This window comes from Colias philodice, chromosome 10 (assembly GCF_061535455.1).
Source record: "Colias philodice isolate Cphi_HAF_F1 chromosome 10, ilColPhil1 Martin Lab GWU primary, whole genome shotgun sequence".
Classification (NCBI taxonomy): Eukaryota; Metazoa; Arthropoda; class Insecta; order Lepidoptera; family Pieridae; genus Colias; species Colias philodice.
This window is the reverse complement of record NC_143095.1, coordinates 3,633,711-3,653,506: the sequence shown is the minus strand read 5'-3', so window position 1 is coordinate 3,653,506 and position 19,796 is coordinate 3,633,711. Positions and strand designations below refer to the sequence as shown.

Here is a 19,796-nt window from a genome sequence, read left to right as displayed (position 1 = left end):
AGACAAATTCTACCTATAAATTACTTTTAATAACATATTTTGGTAGACAGCTAATAAAAACCAAAAACATATTATGTTTCGTTTTTGCACGCCTCATAAGCGAAGCGTTGAGATGGGTACTACTGTCACTTCGCGCAAAACATCTGATTTTTCCAACTTAAAATGTATTTATGTATCATACATTGCACTTGTAAGATAATACATACACACACATATTAAGAAAAAACACTATTTTTAACATTCATGATATTTTTGATGTCATTTTTGTTAAGTATTTAAACTAGTTAAAAAACAGTTTAAAAAAGTTCTGTCTTGGACGTCCGTGTGTCTGTATGTGCGGAGGATTTTCTTGTTAACACGATAGCGACCGAAATACTTTACTAATCGAGTCTTTTTTTTTCTCTTACGCTTGAGTATGCTCAGGAATAGAACCCTTTCATTTTTCAGGGTCTGATTCGATGTGGTTTAATTGTTATTAAATAAACAAAAATAATAATTAATAAATAATTATTAAAAAAAAATTATGAGGCGTGCACTTTTGGATTTTCCAAACTTTTTTTTATTCATAAAACAAGATAAACTTTTCAGTATGAAAATGTTTCACGGCAAAAACATACGTAGGTACCTACATAAACCACGATTGCCCAACATCATCATCAGTCAGCTAAAGCTTATCTATTTTACATTTTTTTACTTTATTATTATATATTTATAGATAGTTATCTTAAGAATATTATTAAACAAATCATATCATTTTTAATATTTTTAAAAGCCTTCGTAACCAAAGTACCAAATCTTATACTATACGCCTACCTTAAACAGTGTTCATGAAAATAATATTAATTTTAAGGTCTCTTAAAGAACCTTGGAGAAGTTCAAAAAGAATAATTAATGAACATTGAGAATCATTGCACTGTGGGCGTAAGTGTTTAAGGACATGTGAACATGACAATAGACGCTTCAGTTTTCAGTTCAATGCTATTTGCAAGTTCTTAACTTACATGGCACTTGGCAAACGTGAACACATTATTATAATGACGAATGACTATGAGTCTAATTTCATTTAAATCGAATAAAATTGTTTGCACCTTTCTGTGTGCTTAACAATTTAACATTAGAAACGGGCAGTTTGAAGACTAAAAGTAAATATTATTATTATAAAATGAACTAAAATATATACCTTATCAACAGCTACATTCTCTGGCTCTATTATCTTTGTGTGTTCATTGAAAGTATCTATTACATTAACTCCCGCCAAAGTATACTGGCTTAATTCACGTAATTATGACTAAAGGAATTAAATAATTATAGCAATCATAAAATTAGTTTAGCTAAACGAAAGCTTATACCGACCACTTAATCTGTGAGGTTAGTAGCTTATTGTAGAGTCCTTAATGCTATGCATATTATAGAGGTCTAATCACGAGTTAATTAAAATGCTTATAACTAATACCACTTAAGGATATTTCATATAATTATTTTATTTACGTTATTACTTATTATTTTTGTATAGCGATAGGCATATTTTATATTATGTACCTATGTTTTTTTAACGAACTCTTTCATGAATAAATGAACAATAAATACTATTTATGCTAAATAAGATCTACTACAAATACTAATACCATACTTATACAAATATAAGAAAGGCGTAAAATTTGTTTATTCGTTATCATTGAAACAACTAAATAAACCAATTCAATTCAATTTTCATTAAAAATGCTATGTTAGCGCGAGTGAATTCGCGGAAATACTGTCACTACTCACAAGTAACGTATCTAAATAAATATATTTTTCATAATAAATTTTATGATTATGTAGTTTATTTTTTATAAAAGTTTTAAAAAATTACCTCACAACGTCGTACAGAGAACCAAAGAAATAGGACTGTTATCTATACTGCATCGGATCACTATTACACTAAACAAACACTCGTCACGGTCACTATCTATGCACCATTAAAATACACCTTGAACGAACGTTTACCTTAGTCTAATTAATTATCTTTTGCATCAAATATTTACTTTAATACATCTGCTATTTAAAATATTATTTTAATAGTTTAAGGATAGAGAGCGCGACGTGCGCTATCGTCGGCTCCAACCTTCATACTGCCTCCGACTTTAACAGTATTCACTATCCAGATACAAACTGTTATGTTTAGTCAAGACAAACAAGGCTTCGATGGCAATATAAACTATATATTTAACGTTTTGCCCATTACCTATCAACAATTTTATTCTCATTTTAATTAGTGCCGTGACGCTATCCACGATTCGTTTATTACAACATACGGAGTATCGCTGCATAATTTACATTTATAGATAGACGCATAATAAAAATAATTGTTTCCATTATATTACGTAATACATTTAAATGTATGTGTTAGTGTTGTTTTTGCGGTGCCTTACTTGCTTAGGTTATATAACAAACATTTAAAGATAGTATACCCAATGCTGCTTCTTCTTTTTCTTTTATATCTACCGATTTCCTAAGGCTAAACTGGCACATTTTGTCGACTGTTTTACAAATTGATATTATATATTCGGTAACACTCGATAGGACACCAAAATCATTCTCAGTATGATCGTGTAGTCATAATATAAAATATTCATAATTTTGCAAATAAATATTTGAACCGTCGCATATGCTAACGCGTTTTACATATTATTTGAATAACGTCACCTTACTGAATTACATACAGTTGGCGAAAACATAAGTGCAACTGTGTAAATGTAATAAGATAGTAAATTGATTTCTAGGTATGTTATAGAAACATTCTATGGAGAAATGTATTATAGCCATTCTTCTTCGTGTTTTATTTTATTACTTATCATATTAAAGAAGCATGAATAAAATAAATTATAATTATGTAGCCATTATGTAGCCGCATCATCAATAACTTTGAGATTCATGTGTTTAGCTTGTAGATCTCAAGATTATTTTATTGTTTTTTCTATCTTTCTTTCTAGCTATAAAGTGGCAACTAAGATGAATACTAATAAGCGTTTATAAATATAAATTGATAGTTACAGACAAACGTAATTAACATAATAGTCTGTAAATGTTAAACAAAAACAGCTCATATTATTTGCATCCTGCACGTTGCATAGCATTCATAATCACAATTCACAATCGACCATAACTAATCGTGTAAAGTCCATCTGTTTTATTTTATTTATTATAACCTTATTTAACAAACAAACAAACATAGTATGTATCGATATTTAAAATCTACAACTCATAGATAAATTTCGTACATGATGAATTGAAAAATGAATCAATGTATGCATTTTTTCGATATATATTTACAGTTATTGCAATTATACTTGGCAAGTTCAAGTTCCCATACAAGCTGACTCGACATAGTTTTCCCATGCCTGAGACAATGGCCCTGTTATGTGGTTATGGTGTGTCAGTCCTTTGTGTAAAGTTGCTATCTTATTTGTACTCGCCTGTCTTCACTCTTCAATGTCAGAACTCAGACGTAAACATAATGCCTTGTAAGGAAAGTAGGAACTCAATATGTGCATTCTAATGACGAAAGTGTTTGAAAATTATTACCTACGTTCATTTAATCTGAGAAATATTTTTTGTACGTATGCAACGAAATAAGCTTATTAAACTTTTTCAACCTATGTTGGTTTAATCGATCTAAGAAATATTTTTTTTTGAGTTGGTACATGTAACAAAATAAACTTCCGATATTTCACGCTTAGGTATCCGTTGTAGGTAGGTACTTGTAGGTATGACTCGTTTTAATTTTAGATTATTGATTTGATATTTTACGATATAGAAATATATAGGATTTTTTAAATTAAAAAAAAATATAGCTATCTTGTGAACTACTTAGCAGTTAGCAGCTTTAATAGTAAGATGTAGAGTTTTTTTGGTAAGTATTAACTTTTATTTTTTGTCTAGATAGCTTTCAAAATCGATGTTCAATATAGCGCTGTAAAACTATTAACCTGATAGAAGATTCTAAAAAAAGTAGTGCAACTAAACGAGAGACTATCAATTTACGCGTAAACAAACTTTTTTTTGGTAAAAATAACTATCTTACAGATACAAAAATAAGGTTAATGTGAAAACCGGAAAAAAGTAAGTCGTTGAACCTTTAAAACATTTCACCTAAATTTCGGAAATTTATTTGGTTACCAATTCGAATCGTATTTTAATTGATTGTTGAAAATAAAATCGTGTTAAAGATTAACGACATAAAAGTATTAGATATTTTTTTCAATCATTGCTATAGATAGGTATAATTATAATATGGGTATAATATTACCGTATATATACCATTTATTGGTTACAAGGTACCGGATGTTTAGACCAATGAAAAAATATCTTGCTTTAACTGGTCAGTACAGTTTAATACATCTGCTATTTAAAATATTATTTTAATAGTTTAAGGATAGAGAGCGCGACGTGCGCTATCGTCGGCTCCAACCTTCATACTGCCTCCGACTTTAACAGTATTCACTATCCAGATACAAACTGTTATGTTTAGTCAAGACAAACAAGGCTTCGATGGCAATATAAACTATATATTTAACGTTTTGCCCATTACCTATCAACAATTTTATTCTCATTTTAATTAGTGCCGTGACGCTATCCACGATTCGTTTATTACAACATACGGAGTATCGCTGCATAATTTACATTTATAGATAGACGCATAATAAAAATAATTGTTTCCATTATATTACGTAATACATTTAAATGTATGTGTTAGTGTTGTTTTTGCGGTGCCTTACTTGCTTAGGTTATATAACAAACATTTAAAGATAGTATACCCAATGCTGCTTCTTCTTTTTCTTTTATATCTACCGATTTCCTAAGGCTAAACTGGCACATTTTGTCGACTGTTTTACAAATTGATATTATATATTCGGTAACACTCGATAGGACACCAAAATCATTCTCAGTATGATCGTGTAGTCATAATATAAAATATTCATAATTTTGCAAATAAATATTTGAACCGTCGCATATGCTAACGCGTTTTACATATTATTTGAATAACGTCACCTTACTGAATTACATACAGTTGGCGAAAACATAAGTGCAACTGTGTAAATGTAATAAGATAGTAAATTGATTTCTAGGTATGTTATAGAAACATTCTATGGAGAAATGTATTATAGCCATTCTTCTTCGTGTTTTATTTTATTACTTATCATATTAAAGAAGCATGAATAAAATAAATTATAATTATGTAGCCATTATGTAGCCGCATCATCAATAACTTTGAGATTCATGTGTTTAGCTTGTAGATCTCAAGATTATTTTATTGTTTTTTCTATCTTTCTTTCTAGCTATAAAGTGGCAACTAAGATGAATACTAATAAGCGTTTATAAATATAAATTGATAGTTACAGACAAACGTAATTAACATAATAGTCTGTAAATGTTAAACAAAAACAGCTCATATTATTTGCATCCTGCACGTTGCATAGCATTCATAATCACAATTCACAATCGACCATAACTAATCGTGTAAAGTCCATCTGTTTTATTTTATTTATTATAACCTTATTTAACAAACAAACAAACATAGTATGTATCGATATTTAAAATCTACAACTCATAGATAAATTTCGTACATGATGAATTGAAAAATGAATCAATGTATGCATTTTTTCGATATATATTTACAGTTATTGCAATTATACTTGGCAAGTTCAAGTTCCCATACAAGCTGACTCGACATAGTTTTCCCATGCCTGAGACAATGGCCCTGTTATGTGGTTATGGTGTGTCAGTCCTTTGTGTAAAGTTGCTATCTTATTTGTACTCGCCTGTCTTCACTCTTCAATGTCAGAACTCAGACGTAAACATAATGCCTTGTAAGGAAAGTAGGAACTCAATATGTGCATTCTAATGACGAAAGTGTTTGAAAATTATTACCTACGTTCATTTAATCTGAGAAATATTTTTTGTACGTATGCAACGAAATAAGCTTATTAAACTTTTTCAACCTATGTTGGTTTAATCGATCTAAGAAATATTTTTTTTTGAGTTGGTACATGTAACAAAATAAACTTCCGATATTTCACGCTTAGGTATCCGTTGTAGGTAGGTACTTGTAGGTATGACTCGTTTTAATTTTAGATTATTGATTTGATATTTTACGATATAGAAATATATAGGATTTTTTAAATTAAAAAAAAATATAGCTATCTTGTGAACTACTTAGCAGTTAGCAGCTTTAATAGTAAGATGTAGAGTTTTTTTGGTAAGTATTAACTTTTATTTTTTGTCTAGATAGCTTTCAAAATCGATGTTCAATATAGCGCTGTAAAACTATTAACCTGATAGAAGATTCTAAAAAAAGTAGTGCAACTAAACGAGAGACTATCAATTTACGCGTAAACAAACTTTTTTTTGGTAAAAATAACTATCTTACAGATACAAAAATAAGGTTAATGTGAAAACCGGAAAAAAGTAAGTCGTTGAACCTTTAAAACATTTCACCTAAATTTCGGAAATTTATTTGGTTACCAATTCGAATCGTATTTTAATTGATTGTTGAAAATAAAATCGTGTTAAAGATTAACGACATAAAAGTATTAGATATTTTTTTCAATCATTGCTATAGATAGGTATAATTATAATATGGGTATAATATTACCGTATATATACCATTTATTGGTTACAAGGTACCGGATGTTTAGACCAATGAAAAAATATCTTGCTTTAACTGGTCAGTTTTTGTTCCAGTCTTGGAATTAATTACTAGAGACGATTATCATGGCAATAATCAGGCCATTGCAGTTTAAAAATAACTTAATGATTATACCCATTAGAAGAAAATTATTCATCGCATCCTCCATAAACAATTTTAATGACAATGATAAATGCCTATTCCGAATGAGAGTACATTAAAAAATGAATAGTTTGTTTATTTGATTGATAGAAATTCTTCTTAAATCAATTCTTGAGAAAGTTTGTGAACTATTTACCTGAAAATACAAACCAACTCTTTATAAATTTAACACTAAACAACGAATGAATCGAGTATAATTAAGCAATCAATAATAATACGTGTTCGTGTCGTATCCGTTTATTTGAAGGCATAAGTCCCTCATTACGCAACTGAAACAAAGTTCAAAATATACCCATGTAATTATAATATTAGCCTCAAAACAAGTGACAGGATGCGATCTTTTGGCAAGACTTTTCATAATAAACACGAGCTTATAATCACAGGCCTCTATCCTACTAATATTATAAATGCGAAAGTTTGTGAGGATGGATGTATGTGTATGTTTGTTACTCTTTCACGCAAGTACTACTGAACCGATTAAAATAAAATTTAGCACACATATAGAGGGTAACTTGGATTAACACATGGGATAGGTTTATAACGGAAATTCTACGGGAACGGGAACTATGTGAGTTTTTCTTTGAAAGCCGCGGGCGGAGAGCTAGTAATATGTATATATCACAGACGATGAAAACAGGTTGCCATTTATTTTGCATACGTTAGCTCACCTCTCCATTGCTCTATGTTTTGTACATACTAATTTACATCTACCTTCCATTAGTCTTGTATATTAAAGAGTTTACTTACAAGGAGATTTTTTATTGGAGCTTTAAGTATCAACCAAATATGATGGAATAGAAATTCCTGTTAGGGTAATTAACTTTATTTATGTTTTAGTTTATTTATTCGTTCTATTATCTATAGTAGTCTTAATTCAATTTGGCTTCGTTTGTAAGTGATAAATATCGTTTTAGAAAACCCTCTCTACAAGTCCCTACAATTAATTAATACCGTTAAAATCTTTAATTTCTAAATTTGAGTTATATGAGAATTATTCTATAATTTACTTTTAATTTAAGTAATTCAGGTAAATCTCATACTAACTAATTGTCTTCTTATACTTGTTTTAATCAATACAAATAGTGATCGCTTCTTATACAGGGTGTCCCAAAAAGTAGTGATATACTGAAGCTGGGAGGTAGAGGAATTAGAGGGCTATCCGAATCACCCCCATGTGTGTTATGCGATTTTTCGTACTTTCGGAGTTATGACGTTTTTTTCAATTTTTCATCTATCGCCGAGTACGATCAAATTTTTATTTATGGTGACGTGAATTATTGCGCTAGATACTTGATTTTTTTTGTGTGCTAAGCTGAAAGATAGGCCAATTCAGTATGGTAACATTTACTATCGTTAGATCTTCGAATGGAATAAAAAAAGAATTAAATGCCAAGAAAGATAAAATTACCCAGTATGCTCATAAATTTAAGGGCCCATAAAAAATAAAATCACATAAAAAAGGTTTTCCATTTGGCTTTTAAAAACTTGCTCTATCGATCAGGTAGCTACCCTAAAAATTTCATTTCATTATTCAGAAGGGTTCAATCGAAAAATTGAAATCTAAATGTGGTAAGTGCAAAATTTTTATTAACATGATGATCACTAAAACCAATAAATAGGTGTTTAATTACCAGAATTTTTTTAAAATAGCCCCGCTGTTACTCAATGCAAGTGCGACATCACCGTAAAAAGTTGTCTTTTAAATGTCGGAATGCTCTTTTATCATTTTTAATGGTTTCTTCTGCTACTATGAATTTCCGGGTTATTTCGTCCAAATTGTGGCAGTCTCTCGTCTTTGTAGTATCCCCACGGAAAAAAATCAATAGGGTTTATGTCCGGAGACCGTGGAGGCCAGGCTAAAGGGCAAAAATACCCTGAAAGATGGATTGGTCGTTGCAGCCTGCGCATGCGCCGGTGACGCCTGCTTTAAAGCCTGGCCTCCACGGTCCCTCGACCTAAACCCCATTCATTTGTTTCAATGGGGATACTAAAAAGACCTCGGCTACTTGAGAGAATGCCACAATTTGGACGAAATAACCCGGAAATTCATAGTAGCAGAAGAAACCATTAAAAATGATAAAAGAGCATTCAGACATTTAAAAGACAACTTTTTACGGTGATGTCGCACTTGCATTGAGCAACAGCGGGGCTATTTTAAAAAAATTCTGGTAATTAAACACCTATTTATTGGTTTTAATGATCATCATGTTAATAAAAATTTTGCACTTACCACATTTAGATTTCAATTTTTCGATTGAAGCCTTCTGAATAATAAAATGAAATTTTTAGGGTAGCTACCTGATCGATAGAGCAAGTTTTTAAAAGCCAAATAGAAAACCTTTTTTATGTGATTTTATTTTTTTATGTGCCCTTGAAGTTATGAACATACTGGGTAATTTTATCTTTCTTGGCATTTAATTCTTTTTTTTATTCCATTCGAAGATCTAACGATAGTAAATGTTACCATACTGAATTAGCCTATATTTCAGCTTAGCACACAAAAAAAATCAAGCATCTAGCGCAATAACTCACGTCACCATAAATAAAAATATCATCGTACTCGGCGATAGATGAAAAATTGAAAAAAATGTAATAACTCCGAAAATACAAAAAATCGCATAACACACATGGGGGTGATTTGGATAGCCCTCTTCGTCCTCTACCTCCCAGCTTCCGTTCATCACTACTTTTTGGGACACCCTGTATTTTAACTTCCATTAATTGATCACATGATGAGCATGCATGCTGTGCTCATTTTATCGTAACTGACGAAATGTTATTACATGCACAAACCACAAGTACTCGCCGAAATATATTTTTTATAAAGTAGGCATAATAATAAAATAGTAAAGTAGGCATATTTTCAATTGCGCAATTTGACATTGAAGTTGTAAAAGTTGCTGATATGAGAGGCATTTTTATACAGTACACTCATGTTTGACTTCTAATGTTTTAGTATGTACCTAGTAGTTTGTAGTAGTAAAATTCCGTAGCTATAAAAAAAATACTGAAATGCAATGCAGTTAGTTAATATTTGATCATATAAATTAGCATTATCTTGGCATCATACGAAATAATATTTCAAATTTTTACGTTTTAGTATCCAAGATAATTTAATAATGTTCACTTTTAATTACGTAATAAGAATAGTACTTATTACAAAATAACTCTTCACTTGCAGGAGGTGCATTTTATTTAAACGTTTGTGAATATTTTATTCACCTTTCACGAAGCAATTAACTTATATTAAGTAATAGCTGAATTATAACTGTATAAATTTTAATAAACTGAATTTATTTCCTACCTGCCAAAGACAACCATAGTAATTAGTACATTCAATGGGCTTTATTAGGAGCGATTCAATATTACCAAATACATATTATTATATAACAATTACATTCGAAGGTAAATAACACTTATACGACATAAGAGAGTTCGTAGTATCTACTAGGTAGTAGGTACCTGCTCTAGATATAAATATGCTTAGCAAAGTAAACACAGAGTAAATCACAAAATTCTTCAGTCACCGTTTCTATTATATTTTAGGCGCGGGTCAAACACAAGCGGCGCGGGCGCGGGCGTGCCATAAGCGCACCTCTTGAATCTGTTTTGCACCACGTCCTTCTTATACATTTTGTATGAAAGAATTTTGGAAAGGCGACGAGGCGGCACGCCACGGTTGCGCCGCGGGCGTACCGCAGGCGTACCGCAGGCGCGCTTCCCCCATCGCATCCAAATAGAGGTCAATTCACGGTCATACACAATCAAAAACAAATCGGGTGGTAGTAGACCGGGAGATACTGACACAAAATTTCGAGTCATTTGTCTGTTACAATTTTTACAAAAAAAAAATTTGCAGATTTTCGGCGGTATGGCGACCATTTGGAATCGTCCGAAAAGTATGGCATGGCGATTTTCGTAAATGGCTGCACGACGATGGTTACCTGTGCAAAAGTTAGCCTGGTACAAATGGTTGAATTGTTTTTTTTAAATCAACACATTCGCGTCGGTATGGCGGGCTGTAAGTCACACCGGAAAAGTATGGCATGACACTACCGCCTACTTCTTTTTTATGGGCTATCGGTAAATTCTAAATTTTTTGTGTTACAAATCGTTTGACTTCGCTATTTTTCCGACGAGTTCGACTAACGCCCACGCGACTAAGCCGACGGTACCAGCGTTCACACCATCGTTTTTCTTTTTGTCATTGCGTACTAAGACCCCTGTAGAACCGCCATCCTGTTACAAATGACTCGAAATTTTGTGTCAGTATCTCCCGGTCTATAGGAGACGGTAGCCTGTCAGTCAAAAATGTGTTCTCTCTGTGTGGAATTATATAGAGCTGCTATTACATACCCTTCTTCGTTTTGTTTTTAAAGGTGAATTGAATTAATCGATGAAATGATTTACACAGGTGATGGCAGTAGGGAAAGTGAAAATGAAGAAGAGCATAATGAAAGTTCCCATGTATTTACAATGTCAGAAATAAAGATAATCCTGATTTTGATTGTGTTTTTTATTTATTTGTAATTGTAATAATATTGTGGAATGATCAGTACTGTAAATACTTTTGAACTGAGATTTTAATGATAAGATTTATATGGTTTAAATGTAAACCTGTGTTTGAAAACCATATTTTATCTATACTAATATTATAAAGAGGAAAGGTTTGTATGTATGTATGTATGTATGTATGGTTTTCACGCATAAACTAGGTACTGGACCGATTTTGATGAAATTTGGCACAGATAATCTTTAGACCCTGAGAAAGAACATAGGCTACCTTTTATTGCGAAATATGTACCACGGGCGAAGCCGGGGCGGACCGCTAGTACAATATAAATTTTGTGTTATTTTAACCTTCTTTTCTTCCATCATTACACCAGTACTACTTTAAAATTACTTTAAAAGTACTATAAAATTTTCCAAGTAAATTCCAACATTTCCAACAAAGATATATTTGCAATCGTGGGGTTATCCTCGCTATTTACTTACAAGGAATTATCAAAACAAAATCGTTACTTTCAAATTAACGTTACTTTCAAATCTCTTTTAGCACAAAAAACATAATTTTACTAAATTATGCATGAAGAAAATGCATTTAACCACTCTATATAAATATCATTTTCGGACGCCAACAGCGCGCCCGATGCGCGCCGGCAGCGCGCCCGAGGCGCGCCGGCAGCGCGCCCGAGGCGCGCCGGCTGGCGCGCCCGCGGTGCGCCCGATGCGCGCCGCGCCGCTTGTATATGTCCCGCGCCTTATAGACGAGGCCGTAATGAAGCATGAAGATCGTATACAATTGATAATCGCAAAAATTACGAAGCCTTGCCAATGGTTTCCTGTTCTTATTGCAGTTTTTACGCTTACCTCTTCGGTCACGCACCTTAACTTGTTGTATTTCCGGTTATTTTTAGAAATTGACATATTTTTTATTATTATATTAAATATCTCCTTGTTAATGCTTATGTTCAGAGGAAAACAATACCACCCCATTAGTAATAGTGAAGATAAAAATTTAAACTCCAGCCTGGCCGAGCATGAAAAGCTAGTCTTACAAGTGCCTATACGGCCGTAAAACTCTATTAATTACGTGAATGTTGTTCCCATATATTTACTAATTATTATTATTTATATCTGTATTTAGATATTTTTATACTTCTACGCAAATTAGCTTATCAAAAGATACTCCATTTTGGAATGTAGAGATGTACTAAAAAAAAAAGTCAACAAAAAACCACACATATTGAGGTTAGGTAGATACTTAACAAATATTGTAAACAAGCCAAAGCACATGTGTGACACACAAAAACTTATCTTTAACCTTTATTTACAAATTGATTTTACTGGGAAGCTATGGTGTATGTATACTGCACATATATTTGCTTTCTTTTGTATCGAGAATTCGATACCACGAGGACTGAAAGCATGTAAGCTTTGATACCTATAGTACCTATAATTGTAATCACTATAGTGTACGATATGGTCTCTGCTTTAGATAAGAAATAAACTATCAGTATTGGCAGGGTACATCATGCTGATACCTACTACAAGTCGTTAAAGAAAATCTTTCAAAGATGCATCTGCCCCAGTGATAATGTAAGACTAAATGTTTGTCATAAAGTACAGTGTTTTTCAGTTGATGAAAGAACATGTATGAACAGCTGGTATATGTAAATTTTATTGTTAGTCTTAAACATACCTATTCTAATATTATTTTAATAAATAATACACTCACAAATACCAAGAACAGTAATTTAAATCGAAGCAAACATGATTCTTATTGCTTCACTTACAAATAAAGTGATACATATATAAAACATACATAATATATAACATATTATATTAATTTCCTTGATGTAAGTACGAAATCAAGACGCGAGATACTTCGTGAAAAAGACGTTCAACGGGTAAGTAATATTATATAAAGGAAGTAAACGATTACATAAAATTATTCATATAATAGTTTATACGAGAAACTCAAGAATATCATCTGTAGGTTTACGATTGCAGAGATGCAAATTATTCACTATTACCTACATTACAACATAAACTACTCCACTTATAGACCGGGAGATACTGACAGAAAATTTCGAGTCATTTGTAACAGGATGGCGGTTCTACAGGGGTTTTAGTACGCAATGACAAAAAGAAAAACGATGGTGTGAACGCTGGTACCGGCGGCTTAGTCGCGTGGGCGTTAGTCGAACTCGTCGGAAAAATAGCGAAGTCAAACGATTTGTAACACAAAAATTTTAGAATTTACCGATAGCCCATAAAAAAGAAGTAGGCGGTAGTGTCATGCCATACTTTTCCGGTGTGACTTACAGCCCGCCATACCGACGCGAATGTGTTGATTTAAAAAAAACAATTCAACCATTTGTACCAGGCTAACTTTTGCACAGGTAACCATCGTCGTGCAGCCATTTACGAAAATCGCCATGCCATACTTTTCGGACGATTCCAAATGGTCGCCATACCGCCGAAAATCTGCAAATTTTTTTTTTCGCCGAACCATTTGTAACACCCTAAATTTTTTTTTCAACAACTCCTGAATGATTATAAATAGAAGTGTGATAATGCCATACCTGTGGGAGGTGGCGAATTTGTATAAGATTTTTTTTTATTGTATGATTTTATTCGTATTTTGAACGATTTGTAACAGTATGGCATTAATCTTTCCTATAAGTTTGAGGTTCAACAAATATAAATACAAAATTTCAAAGATCTAGGTGGTAGAAATCTTCACTTCTATAAATTAATAATAAATTTATTTATGAAGTATGGCAGCACTTTTTCCCCCTACAAGAAGTATGGCAAATATAATAATGGTCACATTTTATCAAATACTCTCCAAAAATCTAAATGCAATACTGGTACAAAAAGTTTGGCGAAAAAAAAAATTTTTGCAGATTTTCAGCGGTATGGCGACCATTTGGAATCGTCCGAAAAGTATGGTATGGTGATTTTCGTAAATGGCTAGATGACGATGGTTACCTGTGCAAAAGTTAGCCTGGTACAAATGGTTGAATTGTTTTTTTTTAAATCAACACATTTGCGTCGGTATGGCGGGCTGTAAGTCACACCGGAAAAGTATGGCATGACAGTACCGCCTACTTCTTTTTTATGGGCTATCGGTAAATTCTAAAATTTTTGTGTTACAAATCGTTTGATTTTCGCTATTTTTCCGACGAGTTCGACAAACGCCCACGCGACTAAGCCACCGGTACCAGCGTTCACACCATCATTTTTCTTTTTGTCATTGCGTACTAAGACCCCTGTAGAACCGCCATCCTTGTTACAAATGACTCGAAATTTTGTGTCAGTATCTCCCGGTCTATTAATTTCAAATGTTATAAAATTTAATGAGACTTGTTCGTAATTTAAAAACATTTACGTATATACGTCATATTTTTCTCATGCTAATAAAAAATATTTCTGAAATTTGCCTGTTTTAAGTTCTTTCAAATATTTAGAGGCGTTTCTGAAACCAGACAATCGAAATAATTCGAATTGTTAAGTAGGAAACACATTGTGGTTGATTTTAAACATATTAAAGTTCCTACCTACTCTAGTCCCTCCTGCCATAAAATTTTCGCAAATTCCTTGTATAATTAATCATTTCTGACACTATTTGAAACCAGAAAAACAAAATAACTCGAATTGTTTTAAGTAGTAAACATATTGTGTTTTTTTTTAAACATGTTAAAGTTCCTACTTACTCTAGTCCCTCCTGCCATAAAATTTTCGCAAATTCCTTGTATCATAAATCATTTCTGTAGATACGAAAGTAGTACCATGCACATTCATGCCATACCGCATACCGCATACGTAGTTTGCCCACATGCATTGTCTTCAATTTTGTCACCTTGATCAACTTCGCCTCTCTCTATGCACAAGGTCACAGCTCAATAATTATAAGCAACAAAAACTTCTATATAATATTAAGTAAACGGCTCGTTAGATATCTGGCTGTGGAAAAACTTACGTAATGTAATTCGACACCAAATGTAATTCAACTTAAACTGTCAATTAATCGTAACTCGACTGTATAAAACACAGTTTGAAAAATTTGTCGCTGCAATCTCAAGTAGGTAATATTAACTTGAGATTCTGGCAAATAGGTATTAAAGTTCATTATAAAGTCATCATATAAAAACAAGATGAATATTAAATATTGTTAAAAACATATTTTGTGATGTAAACTCGTAAGAAAAATGTGTTTTCCCGTCTTATAATAAATTGTAAATGTAATTAGGGAGGTAAATGTTTATGCTATGACAATTTCGTAGAGATTTATCTGATATGAGTACAAAAATAAAAAATAAAAATTTATTATATATAAGTATATGTGATACCCAGTTTGAGAAATTCGCGTTTAAAAACCATTAGTAAAATATTTGAGATGGCCTTTAGATTTTCTGTGAATCAAATTTACTTTAATTAACTTTGCATTTTAGAACCTAGAATACAGGAAAGTATGTCATTCTTGTGACCTATTTTTCTACTTTCCTCTTATCGTTGCAATCTTTTGTGCAATACTTTTTACAAATACGGGAAATAAGAATTAATGTGATGATTATAATTATTGGTAGAACAAACTATTTGTATTGGCAAGGAATCTGTGCCGGCGTTTGAATAATAAATATTAATTATAGTTCCTACCATGCTATTATGATCGGGTCACTTAAATGCACGTCAAGCATTCGAATATCATATCACCTCAATGCATATTAATATAATTGCCCAAGTGTTTGGCGCCAATATTGCTGATTCACGCTCCGAGTCGTCCAAAGTTCGTCAAACGACATCGAGATTTAGAATCTGGTTTCCACTTAGTCCGCTCTGACCTTGTCTGAAGATCATTATATATTCTGAATATTCGTCTGGATACCTAGTCTTTGCTTGAAATATAAGAATTATATTTTAAGCGAATAACTTACCTGGATTGACTTTGCCTGATGCTTAGATCCCGCGACATTCGAAATTCCTCATTAGTTTTTAGACAAAGATAAAAAGCTATAAATAACAGTAAATATTTTATCTAAGACATTGCCATGTCTTTTTTCAATTTAGTATTTTTATAGAATACCATTCAAGCAGTATATTTACAGTTATATGAATTCTTTTTGGTTACGTTCGCGTTGTGATATATATATTTCTACTTTGGCTTTTTAGCGCTGATCTTCGTACCATCAAATGACACAAAGTATTTCACGAGTAAAAGCTTTCTCTTACTTAATTTAAATTAAATTATGCAATGAAGGAAGTTATGAAATCTTGGATCATTTATAACTTGCAGGATTATAATTTCTAGCAGCTCCACAAATCTTAGACGATAGCTCGGCATTTACAATAAGATACGGGCCAGAGACGTGGTGACTCCAAGCCAATTTATTGTTTTATTATTTCCCGCATCCATTAACATTGTTATGATTATTTTATTCTATAATGAATCAAAGATAAATTGATTATTTGTTAAGTATGTCCCTATGATTTCAGTAACGAGAACGTAGGTACATTTACATTTATTTATTATTCAATAGATAGCATTTTCACTTTAAATAATATATTCGCATAGACATTATGGTAATTTAGCAATGTCTGTTCCACATATAAAGTATTGTTCCATCTTCTTCACTATTCTTTTAGGATAAACTTTCCAACCTAAAATTCTTGTCTATAAAAATAATATAAGTTGTGATAAAGTTATACGGGCATATATTTGACATTTGGGTTGATAGGTCAGCAATTAAGAGGTCAATAAATTGGCGTTTTTATAATTTATATTCTACACTGTTTTAATCCACAAGGTTTTGCAAATTCGTCACTACAAATAAACTTCTAGACGTTGAGCTTTACGCTTTTAAAACTTAAAAATAATACGCTTTCTCTCTTTTAACAAAATTACTTTAGCCGATATTTTTTGTTACTTTCTATATAATGTCTAACTAATGATAATAATCTATTGTTCTTACAGTCATGCGATTTTATGACACGTAAATATGAATCCTCAAGCATAAGAAATTGAAGTCTAACGGTAGATCCGTACTTTATTTTAATGTTTGGAGAATAGCGAAAAGGTAACCATCATGCTTAGGCCGAATTGAGGAACAAATCTCTTAGGGTAGTTAGCTACCGCACTCTCATAGATAATTCGATGTTATAGTGATAGGAGTTATATTTGAGAGAAACTAGAAAGCTCTATATCTCTTCCAATCGTCTCCTTGCCGTTAGACGACATTAATAAAATAATACCTGGATATCTAGGCACTAAATAATTTGATACCCTGATTAAAATATTTTTCCCATTTACTAACGTACCTTCTTGGTAAACTACATGACGCCATCTCCTCTATAAGTGCGTCCATAATTATTTGTCCACATAACATCTCATCATTAAAATCAATCGCATCCTTTAAAGTTATATGCCAATTGTAATTAATAAATACCCACCAATTAGCTGCTAATTTTATTGATAGTCTTCCTTATTGGGTTATAAATAGTGTCTGCCGTCTGGTCCTATATATACAGGGTGTCCCAAAAAGTAGTGATGGACGGAAGCTAGGAGGTAGAGGACCTAGAGAGCTATCCGAATCACCCCCATGTATGTTATGCGATTTTTTGTATTTTCGGAGTTATGACATTTTTTTCAATTTTTTATCTATCGCTGAGTACGACGAGATTTTTATTTGTGGTAACGTGAATTATTGCGCTAGATGCTTGATTTTTTTTTGTATGCTAATCTGAAAGATAGGCCAATTCAGTATGGTAACATTTACTATCGTTAGATCTTTGAATGGAATAAAAAAAAGAATTAAATGCCAAGAAAGATGAAATTACCCAGTATGTTCACCACTTCAAGGGCCCATAAAAAAATAAAATACAATAAAAAAAGTTTTCCGTTTGGCTTTTAAAAACTTGCTCTATCAATCAGGTAGCTACCTTGAAAATTTCATTTTATTATTCAGAAGGCTTCAATCGAAAAATTGAAACCTAAATGTGGTAAGTGCAAAAATTTAATCAACACGATGATCATTAAAACCAATAAAAAGGTGTTTAATTACCAGAAATTTTTAAAATAACCCCGCTGTTGCTCAATGCAAGTGCGACATCACCGTAAAAAGTTATCTTTGAAATGTCTGAATGCCCTTTTATCATTTTTAATGGTTTCTTCTGTTACTATGAATTTCCGGGTTATTTCGTCCAAATTGTGGCATTCTCTCAAGTAGCCGAGGTCTTTTTAGTATCCCTATTGAAACAAATCAATGGGGTTTAGGTCGAGGGACCATGGAGGCCAGGCTTTAATGCAGGTGTCACCGGCGCATGCGCAGGCTGCAACGACCAATCCATCTTTCAGGGTATCTTGCACTTTAGCCTGGCCTCCACGTTCCTCGGACATAAACCGTATTGATTTTTTTCCATGGGGACACTACAAAGATGAGAGACTGCCTCAATTTGGAAGAAATAACCCGAAAATTCATAGTAGCAGAAGAAACCATTAAAAATGATAAAGGAGCATTCAGACATTTAAAAGACAACTTTTTACGGTGATGTCGCACTTGCATTGACCAACAGCGGGGCTATTTTAAAAATTTCTGGTAATTAAACACCTTGTTATTGGTTTTAATTTGTTTTTATTAATCATCATGTTAATACAATTTTTGCACTTACCACATTTCGATTTCAATTTTTCGATTGAAGCCTTCTGAATAATAAAATGAAATTTTCAGGGTAGCTACCTGATAAATAGAGCAAGTTTTTAAAAGCCAAACGGAAAACTTTTTTTATGTGATTTTATTTTTTTACGGGCCCTTGAAGTGGTGAACATACTGGGTAATTGTATCTTACTTGGCATTTAATTCTTTTTTTTATTCCATTCAAAGATCTAACGATAGTAAATGTTACCATACTGAATTGGCCTATCTTTCAGCTTAGCACACAAAAAAAACCAAGCATCTAGCGCAATAATTCCCGTCACCATAAATAAAAATCTCATCGTACTCAGCGACAGATGAAAAATTGAAAAAAATGTCATAACTCCGAAAATACGAAAAATCGCATAACATACATGGGGGTGATTCGGATAGCCCTCTAGGTCCTCTACCTCCCAGCTTCCGTTCATCACTACTTTTTGGGACACCCTGTATATGTTTTATAAAGTCAAGCTGTATTAATATTACATGTCTTGATCTAGGTACATTCACTTTATTCTGAATTTAGTATCATAAAACAGCTTTACAAACTAGTAAAGTCAAATAAAGACAGATTAAAATTTACGAGCTTGCAAGTCGGTTTGTTGATTAAAAAATACGCTACCAATTGAACCAACGCTTTAGGTCGTTATGAACAGTATGACATTCAACGAATTAGGTAAAATGTGTATAAAATAGAGTATAGAGTAAATATTATATGATACATCTGATATAAATGAATAAAGGAAATACGTTTTTAACATCGATTTTTA

At 32.2% G+C, this 19,796-nt stretch overlaps 1 protein-coding gene across 2 annotated transcripts in view; it reads right to left on the bottom strand.

Moving 5' to 3' along the window:
- The window catches only part of btsz (bitesize), a 66,662-nt gene that overhangs the window by 40,792 nt on the left and 6,074 nt on the right, over nucleotides 1–19,796 (bottom strand). The window contains exon 1 of one of the 2 annotated variants that reach the window (XM_089699784.1): nucleotides 1,853–2,105. The exons of the other annotated variant lie outside the window; for it this stretch is intronic. The gene's annotated coding sequence lies outside the window, so the exon portion shown is untranslated. Of the gene's footprint in view, nucleotides 1–1,852; nucleotides 2,106–19,796 lie in introns of those variants that run through there. 2 annotated transcript variants of the gene reach the window in all.